The following is a 17,831-nucleotide window of genomic DNA, read 5'->3' on the forward strand; positions in this document are numbered from 1 at the left end:
TAGGGGTGAGGACTTTTGATATGTTAATCTTTTTACTATCCTTAAAAGAACTGTGGAGTTGAAAATTGTGTTCCAAACTTTTCCCTCTATACCTTTATTTGAGCATTCGTTGCCTGGACTAAATTGGCGTTTAGGAGAAATTTTCAGGAAGTCATGTCCTTATTATATACTCGAGTGCTTCATACTGCAGCTGATTGAAGTTAATCAGCAGATACCAAGATATCTTCCATTTGACTTACACTCTGTAATGGCCTGATGCTTGGAACCACCCGACTCAAATGATCTATTAATCGTTGGCTGTCATCGAGTATCATAAAGTGCAAAGCCCGAAGCGCATGAGCCAGACCACAAGGTTCAATTAGGGGAAAAGGGTAGTTGAATTAGGAGCAGAGGAGATGAGGATATTATGTTGGAGAGAATCAACTAACGGAGAATGGATGAACACGGTGCAAATTGTTTAGAGATAGATGGTGGGATCACATTTTCTCTTCATTAATAACGTTTTGGGAATATATACTCAGTTTGGTGCAGTTAACAAAGTTAACAGCTCGTTCATTCTGTTACGGTAACTGATATTATGAATCTCGAGCCTGGAACAACCCCGTTGCACAGCATTACCGGCTCTTTTGACGCCTTTGAATCTGTAATAGGCTGACACGGCTGAAATTGGAAATCACTCACGTCTGTCAATAGGTTCGTGGTTCCCGTGCAACTCTTCAATATTCAATGAATTGCCCAGGAACCGCTGGACCGTTCCCCATATCATTAATAAAAAACGTTGATTTGGTCAATGCATGTCCATAGCAGTATGAGCACTATTGAAATCCATTCGCACTTATATAGTTGAGACATGAAATATTTTTCATTTGAACTTATTTTTGAATTACTTAAAATATGTTTATTGTGAAGTGAATAATTCTTACTGGAAAATAGAAAAATCTGTTTATACATTGCAATACAATTGACGGAGCATGAAGGATTATCTGATTCAGATTGGAGAATGATTTTGAAGAAGACACATCATTCACATTCTCTATTCCTGAATAAGACAACCATAACAGATATAATTCCCTCCCCAAATTTGATAATCCCAATTCAAGATGAAATTCTTGTTAACGTTGAATTCTATATAAAATACTGGAAGAATCAAGATTATAGCACTATCATTCAATGTCATATTATAGAAACGGAAAAAGTATTGCACTGAAAACCAAGTTACCATGTCTTATGAATTATATCCAAAGTACTCCAATGCCAATGCCAGTGGAAATTTGAATTCCATCATCATTCACTTTGGAGGAACCCATTTCTCATTCATGAACATTCTGAGCCTCATTATTATCCTTCTTCTAGGGAAATATCTGTAACATTCGAAAGTACCACTTTATCCAATTCACGAAACCGAGGTCACTCTTCTGTGATATTATTCATCGAACTCTACTCATGAAGGAAGATATAAATCACATTACGATTGTGATGTGATGGCTGTAAGATAAATTATATACTCTATTCAGAATTCATGGAAATACTGCATTCGTCATTCAGTATTCAATAATTCGTATTCCAATGATAGAATTATGGTTATTATTATAGATGGCGTATAAACTGAATGTTCAACTATTTTCAGTGTGATCTCTGAGCTTAAGAAGTGTATGATAATAAATCGGAAATTTGGGGTTGAAAAGGCTGTTCATGGAAAGTTTTCCTCAGAACTTAGATAAAAAGGCATTATTTTTCATTCTACTGATAAGAGGGCAGTGAAAGCATCACAGCCTTGACAACCGATGTCGTTTGGAAGGTAAGAAAAAGTATTTGATTTTGTAGTGGAGAGAATGGATTCGGTCGGTTTGCTGTTTGCCCACGGCACTGATGAGTTTGGAAACGGAGTCGAAACTCTGACTAACATGTCTTCATCCATCTTCCAGAGAGAGGGAAAGGATTCCGAACAATAACACTTTTTTTCTGAATGGAGCGCTCTCCACCAGAGAAGAGCTTTGGATTCACATTGTTGGAAGAGTAGGACCTAGCGACCTAATTGGGATAATCCAACCTGGCATTGAAAAAGGGATTTAATCAAATGGTACTCTCTCAAGTGTTGGTAACTGAATTTTCTTGCAACTTACGTACAACTTTCAAAATGAACAAATCTGATCTCTATTATTCTTGAAACTTTAATTTTCTAGACAAAGGGCTGATAGACATCGTTCAGTGCTAGTCTAATATCCATGAATGAATTTCCCTATCGATTACGAAATTCTGGTTTACAGATTGAAAATTGAAAATAAGTTCTTGATTCTGGATATTTTGTTAGTGAATCCGAAATTATTATTCTTTTCATCTATCTATAGATTAAATACAATATTATTAAGTTTTCAAATTTTTATTTTCATTCTTCAAATACGAAGTTAATTTGTCCGTATTTTATTCTGTATTGCGAAATGGTTATTTTGTAATGTATGGTACATGAGCTCGATTTCTAACATTTTTTTTTAATAGCAGGTGTGATGAATCTTTTGAGTAAATCTCATGAAAGGAGAGAGTTAACTGGAAAAATTATAATTACCCTTATAAAATGAAAGGTTTGCCAAACGAACAGCACCCGAACGATAAGGCTCCCTTATCAACAGCTGAGTATAATAAGATAAGAGTACCGTTTTGTACTACGCTATTTTTCAAAGAATCTCTTCTTCTCTTCTCTCTTATATATATATACATATATATATATATATATATATATATATATATATATATATATATTATATATATATATATATATATATATATATACACTAGCAGGAACCCGTGCTTCGCAAGGATCTATTTTCAAACTTGATAATCTGAAAGACTTAATGAAATTTTAAAGAACTTAAAATAGGCCTATAACCATCCATGGTTAATTAAGAATCTAGCCTATAAGCAAAATTTCAAGTTAATTAGTCCAGTACTTCAGACGTGGTGATGCGTCAAACATAATTTTCCTATCCCATACGTGTATAAGCCAACTCTTTATTTTATTATAGATATGGTTAACGATTGCAAGAGATAGGAGTGTGGAACAGAATAGTTGTGAAACTATGATAGCGCCAGAAGTGTCTCAAACACAATAGTAGGTACTACATGAACTTTTTGAAAGTGATTTGAAAAAAAGATGTTGAAACAACAGAACTGAAAGTTGTCAACCTTATCATTCTACCTCCATTAGAGGCTTTTGTTTGAGCCGAAAGAAATCTTCTATCTTCTATATAATTATATAAAAAAATGAATGTCTGTGTGTTTGTTCCCTATGACTTGAAAAATACTTGACATAACGGCATGAAACTTTGGGAATATGTTGTGTGAATATTGGGGATAGTTTCTGACCAGAAATTCTAATAGGGTGGCTAATAATGATTATTTATTAATCTATTTTACAGACCTATGTTTTCGAAATTGTCGGCCTAGAGGCTACCGAAGAACGAAAAGATGATCATGATTCAAGATCATATTGAGATAATATGATTTAGCATCTAAAGTTACCAGCTGTAATAAACACTTCACCCTATGATAAATTGTGTAGGCTACTGATATTACAACGGTAGTTTGGAGTTGAAGTGTAGTTGATTGGTTCCAGCTGTAGATAATGGTTCCTTAGAAGACCTATACAAATAATTATCACTCCCCTCTATCATTGAGTAACCGGAAAATGTTGGAAAAAAATATTCACCTTATGGAAGAGAGCTGTTCATATTGCATTTATTATTACTGAAGAATGTCAGAATAATTCAAAATGTTTTTGAATTTAGCTTAGCTTATTTTCATCCTGAAAATCCTAAAATGGAAGATGGAAAGAATATGTAATTCCTGGTGATGATTCATTGTACATCGCATATTTCCTGGACAATCTATTGACAATCAACAACTATAAAAACATTGAACTCATCTTTAAAACACTAATTTATCCTATCTATTTTTTTTTAATTCAACACTTTACTGTTAGATATTACTACCAATTGATTGAGAAGAATATGTTTTGGGAATAATGAATGCTGCATGACTAAGCACATAGGAAGTCCGTATTTAGATGTGAATGAAAATATTGATTGTCAGATAAATTTCATGATTCACCAAATAAAGTGAAGTATACATTGACTTTTGGTGGTACGAAGTTTGCCAGGTAAGCTAGTTGTAAATAAAGCTTTATTATTAATAGTCAACACTGGAAAAAGACAGGCTCAATCACCAGGAATACTATAAATTCTGTGAAGGACAAGTAAGCCATTAATTTTGATTAGTTTAATCACTTACATTATGGACAATCAATACGTATGACATTTATTAGCTACAAAATAAAAAACTTTGATTGAAGTGACCCCGACTACTACAATATGAATAACCATTTAGATCAAATAGAAGATATTACTCACATCTCTCATCAACTCGTACTTCTTTTCCACAAAATATTAACACAAAAACAAGAGTTATAATGAATGAACTCAAGGCTAGTACTCAAGTTTGTCTTTTTCTGGCCATGCTACAAATAAATTTGATATAGGTTTATGTTTGACATCTTGTTTTTGTAATCTTGTTTCTATTAAGAAATTCTCCAATGTGATTTTTGTTTGCAATAAAATTTGAAAAAAAGAATTATCAACAAACTCCTAACCAAAGAAAATCTCTGTGCTCCGTTCCAATCGGAATGTATAAGACTCATACAACAATGGAACAAACACGTGGCTAGTGCTTTCCATCCTTCCATCCATGGAAAATTAAATTCGATCAGCTGATTGATGAAATTATTTTGAGCTTTCCAATGATTATAACATAATGTTAGAATATCATGTGTCAATTATCTCAGTTCCATATGGCATTCACCTTAACATGTTCATAACCTTACCAAATATGATCCTTTTTCATCCTTTGGAACCCTTAGAGGCAAAATATCTCAAAATCCGTTCTTAGTGCGCGTCTAGCATGTTTGAAGAATATTTGTGCAAAGTTTCAAGTCTGTAGGACAATCAGTTTGAGCTGTAGTGTGATTTTACATCAAAATTTTCGAAAAATGCCCTCTTCTGGACCCCACTGTGCTCCTGATCAAATTTTTTCTGCATAGATCTAATTTTTTTTCGTAGCTGAACAAAAAAGTTCCTCATGACTTTGCTGTGCAATGAGCGGTTAAAAAGTACAAAATTTTGGGGGGCCCCAGCTCCCTCAGGGGGGCAAATTTCTGAAAATCCTTTCTTAGTGGATGTTGTCAGGCTACCATAAACAATCGTGCAAAATTTCAAGTTTTTAGGCTCAGATAAGTATATCTATACTTATCTATAAAAGGCTAAGCCCCGACAGCCCCGCTCAACTACTGAGCCTAAAAACTTGAAATTTTGCACGATTGTTTATGGTAGCCTGACAACATCCACTAAGAAAGGATTTTCCGAAATTTGCCCCCCTGAGGGAGCTGGCGCCCCCCCAAAATTTTGTACTTTTTAACCGCTCATTGCACAGCAAAGTCGTGAGGAACTTTTTTGTTCAGCTACGAAAAAAAATTAGATGTACGCAGAAAAATTTCGATCAGGAGCACAGGGGGGTCCAGAAGAGGGCATTTTTCGAAAATTTTGATGTACAATCACACTACAGCTTAAACTAATTGTCATACAGACTTGAAACTTTGCACAAATATTCTTCAAACATGCTAGACGCGCACTAAGAACGGATTTTGAGATATTTTGCCTCTAAGGGTTTCAAAGGATGAAAAAGGATTCTATTAAGTAAGGTTATGAACATGGTAAGGTGAGTGCCATTTATGGAAATGAGATATTAATTTATTTATTGACATGTGATATTCTAACATATGTTTTAATCATTGGAAATAACAAAATGATATGATAGAAATTCAAAAAAGAACATCTTCTGTTCTATTATTGCTTTCTACCTGATTCCACTCAACCTCAATAATATTGTTCTGATAGTTGATAAATATGTTTAATAATATTACTATTGATATAATAGAAGTATTGTTCTAATAATTAATTATTATCATTAATATAATAATAGTATTGTTTTGGTAATCAATAAATATTTTTATTTTCACAAACTCTGTATAATTTATAATGGTGAATGTGAAACAGCTGCATCAAAGGAATTATCTTGAAAACATATGTTTAGGAAAACCATAGTTTTGAACTTCGTTTTCCTGATGCAATGTATGAGCCTACACGTGGCATGTATGAATTATTTTTCAGCTAGAACAGTTTTTTGAGACTGCTAAATAAACGTCTACAGTTGTATCAATGCTGTATCGGCAATATGAAAACGCATGCAGTTAATATGTCTTTAAATAAAGGTGTTGATATCTACATGATAATTATTCTCTACCATTTTTATTTAATTAAAATTTCAAAATTATTCACGCCTTGATAGAATGATTGACTCACTACAGTCAGTCGAAAATGTTAATATTGAAATGAGGGGTATTTTGGCAAGCTGAACAAAAAAGTTAGGTCCTATGCAACTTTTTGATATTATTTCTTCAAATGAAAAATGAGTTTTGTGGGTTGTCAAGACTCCCCCTGAGAGAGAACTATTCATTTTATTCTATCTTTTAGTAAAATAACAATGATTTCTGCATTGAATTACATCTATCTTGCTAACAAGAATCAAACTCTTTGTGAATTTAGATATGACCTACACTTTAGATATATATATATAATTCTATTAATAAATTCATGGAAATTGGAGTACTTTTTCCAGTTAGTTGATGAAATTGATTATCAATAGAGAAGATGATTATAATTTTAACAATGCAGAATTAGTTGAATGAATTTATTGTCGATGTAGGTACTGAGTTCTTGGTCAACAATAATTCAATATTGGTATTTATCCAATCATTATTTTTTTCAGAAGTTATTTCATTTGAATTAGAAAATATTCATAAGCTCCTATCAATTTATCATTCGTAACAATGAATTCTTCAAAACATGAATTTAATCAAATAAAAAATTGCCCATCTGTATTCATGTTCGCATGTTTTCCACTTGTGATGGATAGCCAAAATATTGTGGAGCGAGCTGCACGGCGAATTGTAATCGAGGGCTCTGATTGGCTCTGATCAGCGTTTGATTGATTTGATTGATTGATTGAGTACTTTATTTATGTAGATTACAATATATACTGTCTTATACACTTATATACAATAGCTTACAATACAGCAAAATTATAGATGAATTTACATGATATAGACTAAGAAAATAATTATTGAACTGTATATGATATGAAAAAGCAATTTGTAATATAATAACTATCCCAATCAGCAAAATCAACTTGAATCGAAATCAAAACAAGCTCGTTTTGTCAAACGTGAGGGCTTGATTCAAGATTTCATTCGCATGCGTTTTGCTCGAAATGAGTTGAATTCAAGAGTCCGTTTATACATCGTTCAAGCCAGTTTCGAGATCGAAATGCAGGCTCTAATCAGGCTGGTGCTGCGAGCTAAAATCAAGATCGCGTTGCGTGCTCGATTCAGGCCCGAGATGCACGGTCGAATCAGGAATGAGATGCAGTCTTGACTCAGGCTTGAAACGCATGCTGGATGCAATCCGTCCATTCAAGGCCACCTGGCACACCTTTCACGAAATTCAAGCTCGATTCTATTGTGATTCTAGATCAATTAGAGTCGGATTCAAGCTGGATGTTTAGAGTAAATCAATCCTGATTCAAGGCCAGTGCAATCCAATATTAATGCTTAATCATAATTCAAATCTCATCCAGAATTTGAAATAAATCTGTAATTCTTATTATTCATGATTCAATTATTCTTCCAAACTAATGCTCCAATCTTACTATTGCCTTAATACTCTATTTCTATAGTCAGTGGACATCCATACATTCTATATAATTATAGATGAAATCTATATATATATAGATTATATATATATATATATATTATAGATTTCATTAATATATAGATTATATAGATGAAATCTATATAATATATAGATTATATAATATATATATATATAGACTATATAATATATATATATATAGATTTCATCTACATATAGAATCTATGGATGTCCACTGAGTATAGAAATAGAGTATTAAGGCAATAGTAAGATTGGAGCATTAGTTTGGAAGAATAATTGAATCATGAATAATAAGAATTACAGATTTATTTCAAATTCTGGATGAAATTTGAATTATGATTAAGCATTTATATTGGATTGCACTGAATCAGATTATTAATATACATTTTATATTTTTAATATTATTCAAATTGAAATATTCTTTAAAATTCTCCTGTGAATGGCAAATTACTTATTCATTCTCTCCTGTCAGGGCAGTCTATAAACTGTCTCTGTAGTTGTATTGATTGAGTCGAGATCGACCTCTGCTAACCAATAACAGCTTGCAGACTGTCCTGAGAGGGAGCAGTGCATGAGTCACTCGCCATTCGATGAATTAATTAAATCAAATCTGCTCTAGTTCAACAGCCCTCTATGCTTGCAACACCTCAAATGGAATACAGTTCATATACATCTGAGTAACACATCAATTATTACTTTGAATATCTATTAAAATATTAAATATTATATATTAATATCTATATTAGTTTATTTTCTTTAAAGCTTAACTTCAGAGTATATCTATATGAGCGAAAAATGTAAATAAGAAAGCATTATTTTCAATAAAATTCAATGATTTTTATTAAATATTACAAAAATTGAACTTTCAATTTATTACTAATTATATATTTTTACTTTGAACTGCTATCGTCCTCGATTTGAGCTTCATGAGGCGTAGTCTCTCTGCTCTTGGTCCTGTAAAATATGAAATGTACAGTTTAGTGGGATAACTTAATAGGTTATTATGAGTAAAATATAAAATTTCTCGGTAATCAATTCTCAGAATGCTGATTATGTAGCTTAAAAACTTTTATAAGTTGGAGACTGATATACATATTGTAACTTTCAGGATAAGTTATTGGTCGAATACTCTACCTTTTGACATACATAAATGAATTTCAACCCCTCATAAGTGGTTGACTTAGACCTTCATAAGGACATCTCATTTACATTTATGACAGTTTGGCACACTGTCAAACGAGAGAATAAAGGGTCTCGAGCATTTCGGGAGCATCTTTTGAAATGAAATGTAAAAATCTGGTGTGGCGCACTCACACAACTTTCCTTGCCGTTATGAAAATTGATCACCTGACGCTATTGTTCCCGCGCATCTCAAGTCTACTATTCAGTGATTTGAGCCAGCTGGTGACAGGGTAATAACGCTGGAGACACACATGAGGTCTGCTATCTCTTCATAGTGAATGATTTAATAGAATCAACAATAATTTGCAATTGAATAATCACATTTTCTCGAATTTAAAGCTTATTTTCAATTTTAGGTGAAAATGTTACTGAACATTATTGTAGAGATTTTCATGGTCAATCTACTCCACTTGATTTTTTTGTTTCAATTGTATCTGAAGCCTGATAATTGGGATTCTATCTGCATTGATGGGGCGGAGCTCCTGAAATTTTTACAGATATGGGACTTGTGAAAGTTGATAGAGCTTATCAATGACTATTTTAGGTATGAATTTGATCAAAATCGTTGGAGCGGTTTCCGAGAAAATCACGGAAAACCTTGTTTTTGACAACATTTTCACCATTTTAGCCGCCATCTTGAATTGCATTTGATCGAAATTGTTCGTGTCGGATCCTTATAGTGAAAGGACCTTAAGTTCCAAATGTCAAGTCATTCCGTTAATTGGGAGATGAGATATGATTATTCCATACTTTCATAAAAGAAAGCCTTTTTGACATGATTGTTTTATTCACAAATAAGTTTATTGAATGAACTATTTTCATTTCACAACATATTGGACAATTCAATTTTCTATCTGTAAGTCAAATATTTTCTTGGATTTTTATTTTATACTTTGAAAACATGATCAATAATAATAATTTACTAATGATGAATTTTGTGTACGTATATGTATGTCATTGGCCTTTGATGATACTGCTATTTCCTTATAATTGAAAATAAAATGGGTTGGTTCAGGTGGTTTACACTCAGCAAGAATAGTATAATAATAGGTTGCCTTGATCACATAAGACGCGTGGAGAACGCAGCCTGCTATGGTGTGACGTCATGCTGCGACCTCTCGCCCTGGCTTAACATGCATTCAAATGTAAAAATGCCAACTTTGAGCCCTCATAGCAAATCAACCATCAACTTTACATAGAAGTGATTGACATCAAAATGTTCAGCATTTTATCCCCTTTGAAACAATATCAAACTAATTTTCAGTAAAAATCCTATAAATGTTACCGGCGAGTCTAAAACAAATCGTTTGAACACACAATTTGATTTGATAATACCATTTCAAATACGTTTTTGTACTTTCTATTAGTTTTTTCTGCATCGTTTTAGTTCTTTCTCTTAAACAGATTCCATTCTCATTTAGAAATTTTATCCTTATGAAGTCTGTGGAAAGAACTAACAGCTTCTTTAGGAATTTCAGGATATTAACGTTATTTTATCAACAACTCCTGAAAGATAGCAATGCGAACCCATCAACGGTTGCCTAGCTTTATCACAAAAATAAACAGTCTAGATAAGCCCTAAGAATATATGAACATCATTTAAACATTATAAAGATTCTTATTTATCCCAATTATGATAAAAAAATAGATAATCATGACTTTTAATGACTTTAATGCTGTTATTTTATCAAAAAATAAAACGCATTACACTACTGTACTGTAAAGTAGTTGAATAATTTCATGAATAATTAATGTTATATTATTTGAAGTCATAATTTGATGAACTATTTAAATTATAATTAAGATCTATTCTTGCTTTACACAAGTGTTTTTTGCATTCATAAGTATCCCATGGACACATTGAAATAAAAAATATCATACTACCGTGAATAATATATGGTATTTCCTGTGTAGATTTGTGTCCCATGAAAATAATCGATAAAATATACTAATAATAATAATACTGCACTGAGCAGAAACAAAAACACAATACAAGAACAACGTGTTGGCACTACGCTTTCCAGTAGACAACTGAAATAATTATTAGTAACCAGACAGTTCAACGTTCTAAAAATAACTTGTAACCATCAGTTCCATGATTTCGCTAAATTGGTTCTAGGTATATGTCAATTAATAAAGTCTTAAACAAATATCATTAATACAAATGCTTGCAACTAGCATTCCAGGCGACGATACAACTATCAATTTTCACAAACAATTGTCAAATAAGGAACAATCATTTTTAAATATTATTGGACGACCAGCATAAAATTAAATGAGTTCGCTTCATTTTGTCATATTATTGTTTAAAATAAGTCCAAAACAAATAAGTTACCAGCTTTTTCACAAATATGAATAGGTTTTACCGATTGAATATAGTGATAGATTCAAGGACTTTCTACACTTTTCGAAATGAATTAATGTTTTCAAAATACACATTGATGTGGAGCTTGTTTCTTTCCGAATTGAATAGCATATTCATATTTTTTATCAATACAGCGGTTTTTATGTGAGGAAGTGATATTTGACGCGGTGTTTTGTATGTAATTCTTATGGGAAGCCGGCGTTTGCCACGTAGGCTCATGCCATCTCATCCGCGTATGTAAACGCGATTGAGGCAACCTGCTATACACTATCCTTGGTTTACACTCCCATTCTATATAAAGACCGAGTGGCACATATATGTGTCACGAGTGAAAAACCCTGAAATTTGAGAAACTTGAGGAATTTAACGATATTCCAGAGTAATTCAAATTACTGTTAAGGAAATATTCATTTCAACAGGTGATATGATTTGGAATGTGTGGAGTATTCTGTATTAATTGACTGGTATATATGAAGTAAACCTAATTTTTTATTGGGAGGAGTTGATTAGTCATGTCGCACATATATGTGCCACCCAGGAGCAAATGTGCTATTCCTTTTTAGTCGAATATATGACATTTTTGGTTATGTAAATATGGATGTTACTTATTTTTATTGTATGTTAATTTTTATATGTTAGCAAGGTTAGCGTTTTAGGCAATATTACACTGCACTGTAGTAGATAGCCGTATTTGTTTTTCAAACCATACCTGTAGGTATGTAAATAAAAACAGAAATTCAAGTACCCATTTTAAAATTGGCATATTTCTTTTTAGAAATAAAAATATTAGAATAATATTATTTTTATTTTTCTTTGATTTCTATTCTCAAGTATTATTCCAGGGTAGCCCTAAAGAAAAAAGACTATAGGTATGTTTTATCCCAGTAATGCGTTCACACTAACTCACTCAAAGTTGCAACCATATTAGCCCAGTCAATATAGACATGAAAAAGAGGGCCTGCTAGTAATTTATATTTTATTTCTGATTTTTATACCTATATTTTTTTAAACATCAATGAAAATTAAACTTGAACTTTCAGCAGTAAAATATTATAAAAACATTTTGGGACATATTATTCATTATCAAAATTTGGGAATAAAATAGTTTTGGGCAAAGCCTGCTATTCTTTCCAAATTATATTTTTATGATTTGTGATTGTATCCACAAAAGGATAAATAAATTCAGAGCCAATCAATATTTGCATGATAAATAATTGTCTTGTTCTATATAGATACAGAGTGGCCCAAAAACCTTGTATTTTCGATAAAATGGATATTTTCAGAAAATATTTTTTTAATAGTTCAACAATACTATGAAGAATCTATCCTCTAAATCTCAAGGATTTATCTTTAACCGAATTTTAAATGTTCTGTCCGAAAAATTCAAACTTTAGGCTCTCATATCTCAAAAAGTAATGATCGGAAAAAATGTTTTTCTGAGGATACCTTTTCATTTTGATAGGTTGATGATATACAAACCGAAAAACTTTGAAAAATATCACCAGTATAAATGTTATTTTTAGCCTTTGCACAACCTTAAACCGACTCTAGCCGCGGTTCACACTTCTGCCAGTTCACTCATTCGTCAAACTTCTTGTAACATATCCAACATTATTGAGATTTATTGTGACTTAAGTCTCCAATATGGTTCTTTGGAAATTACAATACTAATTTGCAGCTTGTTTTACAATAAATTTTTGCTTCATATGAAATTAAAAATCTGAGCCTATTCAATTATAAAGTTATCATTTTAAAATTTTAAAACTGCTTTAGTGATTAGGAAATAGTATAGTGCAACTTACTGAAAATGGTTTCCATCAGATGTAGAAAGGAGTTTTAAATCTAAAACTGTAGTTGGCAGCATATTCGTCTGTCATGGTGGATTTTGGTATATGCGTCTGCAGTTCTATTCCCACCTTTGCCTGAAATCAAATGATACATTAAATGTATGAAAGCGATTTTCTAATTGAAAGGAATTTTATAAGTGATAGTAAATGATATAACAATAAACCAATACAAGAGAGTTTTAAAGGACCTTACATAGTACTGAACTAATTATCAAATTGTAGCCTATCAATGAGAATGATTGCTTTTATTTACAATTTATTTAAAGTATTTCTCAGGGGGTTATTTTATACTGGTCATATTGGAATAAATATGGTTTAATCTAATCAAAATATTAAAAAAAATTTAGTTCATGTCCCTAACAAAAATGTAACTATAGTCCCAAATAAATATAACTAATAATTAGTAGGTAGGCCTATAATGGTGTTATGAATAGTTCTATTATTGTAACATTTTACAATAGCTTCTTTTATATCATAACCATCCATGATATTAATCAATCTATTATAATATTACTGAATCATATAATCACTAGCTTAAAATGTATTGAATCATGAAATTAAAACCACTAACTTAATAGTTTTTTACAAGTTTGAAGTTAACCAACAATGATAACAGTTTAATCAACTGTTAGACCCGGTTGCACAAAAGCCGGTTAAATTTTAACCGTGATTAACTTCATGAGAACCAATCAGAGAATGCGTTTTTGATAAAACGGCTTCTCTGATTGGCTCTCGCGGAATTAATCATGGTTAAAATTTAACCGGCTTTTGTGCAACCGGGCCTTAGTGTTTGAAAATGATAAACATTCAATTTATAAACACTAAAAATTGCAATTACTGTTATATTAGGGTTATTAATAGGGCTTGACATAAAATCTTAAAACTGCTCCAGTAATTCTTGAATATAGACTATTGTAGGTAGCCTAAGTTTGTTTGTTAAGGTTACAAGTAAGTTTGTTTATGTAGGCTATGTTGAAAAATTTGATCATTGAACGAGTGCAACTTACTGAAAATGGCTTTCATCAAATGTAGAGAGGAGAAGAACTTTTTTCAAATCTAATCCTTGGCATCATATTCATCTGTCATGGTGGATTTTAGTATAATATGTATCTGCAGTTCTATTCCCATCTTCGTCTGAAATCAAATGGAACATGTATGAAAGCAATTATCTAATTGAAAGAAATTTTGGCTAAAGTGCACGTCCAGTGCCAACATACTTGTAATCAAATTTTTGGTTGGGATCGATTTAGTATATATTTTGAGCACAAAATCAAAAAATTAAACGGAGGTCACTATTGTTTTCAAAATAAACTAAGTTCAAAGTAGCACAACTTTACATGCATTTAACCCATGCTAAAGTAGCAACCATAAGTAGCTAAGGTTAGGAAAAGCTTTAGGTTAATAAAGCTTAGGTTAGAAAAAGCTTTGGGTTAGGAAAACTCAGATTAGGAATATCATAATTTGATGATTTCAATAATCAAAATGGCTGCTACTCATAGGTTAAATGCATGTGCAACTTTGAACTTAGTTTATTTCAAAAACAAAAGTGACCGCCGTTTAATTTTTGTGATTTTGTGCTCAAAATAGCATACTTAATAATCAATCCCAACCAAAAATTTGATGACAGGTATGTTGGCACTGGACGTGCATTTACACCGAAATTTTGAAGTAATAATTTAGTATGGTTTTAATAAATTGATAGTATTAAAACAATAAACCAATACAAGGGAGTATTTAAGGACCTTACATAGTACTGAACTAATTATTAAATTGTAGCCTATCAATAAGAATGATTGCTGCTATTTACAGTTTATTTAGAGTATTTCTCAAGAGGTTGATTTGATACTAGGCTAGTCATATTGAAATAAATAATGTTTTATCTAATCAAAATACTGTATTCAAAAAGTTAATTAGGTCAAATGTAACCATAGTCCCTAATATGCCTATAAATAACCAATATTATTAGTTGGTAGGCCTATTCTCTTATTAGCTTTATTATTGTAACATTTTACAATAGCTTCTTATATCTTAAACATTCATAATAATTAAATCAATCTATTATGATATTACTGAATCATATAATCACTAGTTTAAAAATTATTACCTAAATCATAAAATCGAAACCACACTTGATAGTTGTTTTACAAGTTTAAGGTACCAACAATGTTAACAGTTGGTTAAATCAACTGTTTGGGTTTAAAAATGGAAAAAATTAACTTATACACACTAAAAATTGCAATTAATGTTGTATCAGGGTTATTAATAGGGCCTAACATAATAATTATTTACCATAGTGCTTTTAAAAACAACATGTGCTTTACAAATTTGTCTGGGGAACGCTTTGCCATTATTAGGCTAAACAGCTTTGTTTAGTAGGTAACTTCATGCTATTAAATTTATCAATAAATATCCTAGACATAAATGAATGATCTTACCTTAATTTAAGACCTTCAGCAATCAAAAATCATCATCAACTTGATGACGCGATAAAATAAAGGATAAACAAACAACGAACCAATACTGCAATACTTCACCTTCAACTACTGAAAACTAAAGAAGACAGGCCGAGGACATCTTTAATGGCTGTCGCTCAAGCGCAGTAGTGCACAAGCACAAATCACCCCGGGAGTTTCAAAGTTATTGATATAGACAATCTTTATTGTTAACATTAAAACAGATAACAGTCCATATTTCTGGGATGGATTAATGATTTCTTTATGGTGGACATTTGTGCTTTCACTGAAATAATGTTGGAATCAATAAAATAGTACCTAGTTTATTATTATTTGAATTTGAAACTTGAAAATTATTTCATAGGCTTGGTGTGTGACATGATTTTTAGCACAAACTGGAATCTAATTTGAAAAAATGATATAACTTTCTCAATTTTGGTTGGAAACATTTGAAATTCTAGGACAATGTTTATAACATGAACAGAATCGTTAATTATTTTTTTCAAAATTTTCCATCATCAATTACCAATTATTTAAAATTTTAAACGTTAGTAGCCCGTCAACGGCCCGTCTGACGGGATTTTTGCATTGAGAAGAAGTGCTGGAAATCTACTTCTGTAGCCGAATAAGTGATAAAAGACTGCTTTTTTGAACATTTTTGGGAAACTTAGAAATCGATCAAATTTTTTCCAAGTCCCTATTTGGATTAAAATTAGCGCAAAAGGTCTATTATATCATCAACAGTACGTTGTAGACGATTTTCGCAAGAGACAAAAAGTGTTTGAAATTCAATTCTGCATCCGAACTATTGATTAGAAATACAATTTTTCGACTTTTTTGGGAAACTTGAACATCTGGCAAATTTATTAAGTCCCTCTGGATTTAGCGCAAAAGGTCAATTATATCGTTAACAGTGCATTTTAGACGATTTTCGCAGAAGACAAAAAGTATTTGAATTGCAATTCTGCACCCGAATTTATTAACAAAAAGCTTAAAATGAGACTTTTTGGAAAACTCAAAAAATTTCAGTCTTAATTTGTGTAAAACATTTTCTTTATCTCGATAACGGTGAGTTGGAGACTTTTTTGGAGGATTTTTGAAGAAGATAGAAAGGGATTGGAATTCAATTCCACTTAGGAATATTGGTCAGAAAGCCTAAATTGAGACATTTTTAGGGATTAAGATACACAGGTGAGGGGGGAGGAGACACCTTCTGAAAAAAATGTTTGATTTTCACTTATAACATTTTCACTTAGTGTGTTGACTGGGTAGGTACTGTAGAAATTCCATACTGTACCAACCTTTCTAACGTTTATTTTAGTAAACATTTCTAAGTTTATCAAACGTTGTTTTCATAACGTTTATCAGCAATATACATTCTAGACGTTTATTGAACGTTTATAGAGTAAACGTTCATTTTAGTAAAATTCCCTAACGTTTATTGAACGTTGTTTTCATAACGTTTATCGGATTTATACATTTTAAACATTTATTAATTTATTAAACGTTTTTTAAACTTTTTGTGCTGTGTGGGATGAACACTACAGGTTGATCTCTTCTCCCCTGTATTAGAGGAGATTTTGGAAGTGACAATGAGAAATAGACAATGTAAAGAAGACAATGTAGAATAGGCTACTCGAGGATTGTTTGACACTCACAATAGAAACAAAATCCAAGGGAATGTGTAGCAAGCTATATTCAAGATCGATTCAAATCGGCTTTAACCAATACCTACTATTACTTCAGGCCCCTACAACTGATCTCTAATAAACTATGACGTCTTCACATGTAGATCATCGATGATCTACTGGCGGTAAGCAAGCGAGTAAGTAATAGTAGGTATTGAATAAGGGCGCTGATGCTTGTTATCACATCTGATATGGTAATCAACAAAATATGAATTACAAATTCAATTTTAACGGTGTTCCATTTCAATGAATATGGTTTGTTTATCATTCTTCTAATATTTGTTTGTGAAAAGTAATAATGAATTTGGGGTTTTAAATCATTGGGATACTGCTGTGTACCGGTACCTAATTGTTGCGGGAATTATAACAAGATTCCAAAAGTTTCCGTACGGTTTTAAAGTTTAAAACGGTTTTTTTACTTTTTCGAAAGATTACTTTGAAACGAAAATGGATACGAGCGA

At 31.7% G+C, this 17,831-nt stretch overlaps 1 long non-coding RNA gene across 1 annotated transcript; it reads right to left on the minus strand.

The window, feature by feature from the left end:
- Positions 1 to 8,650: 8,650 nt before the first annotated feature.
- LOC120353810 lies at positions 8,651 to 17,343 on the minus strand. The gene is made up of 4 exons (XR_005572620.1): positions 15,665 to 17,343; positions 14,237 to 14,363; positions 13,185 to 13,304; positions 8,651 to 8,789 (listed from the first exon to the last, which is right to left on the minus strand). It is a non-coding gene; the product is annotated as an uncharacterized LOC120353810 (long non-coding RNA).
- Positions 17,344 to 17,831: the final 488 nt, after the last annotated feature.

The sequence above is a fragment of the Nilaparvata lugens genome, chromosome 1, assembly GCF_014356525.2.
Source record: "Nilaparvata lugens isolate BPH chromosome 1, ASM1435652v1, whole genome shotgun sequence".
NCBI classification, from domain to species: Eukaryota; Metazoa; Arthropoda; class Insecta; order Hemiptera; family Delphacidae; genus Nilaparvata; species Nilaparvata lugens.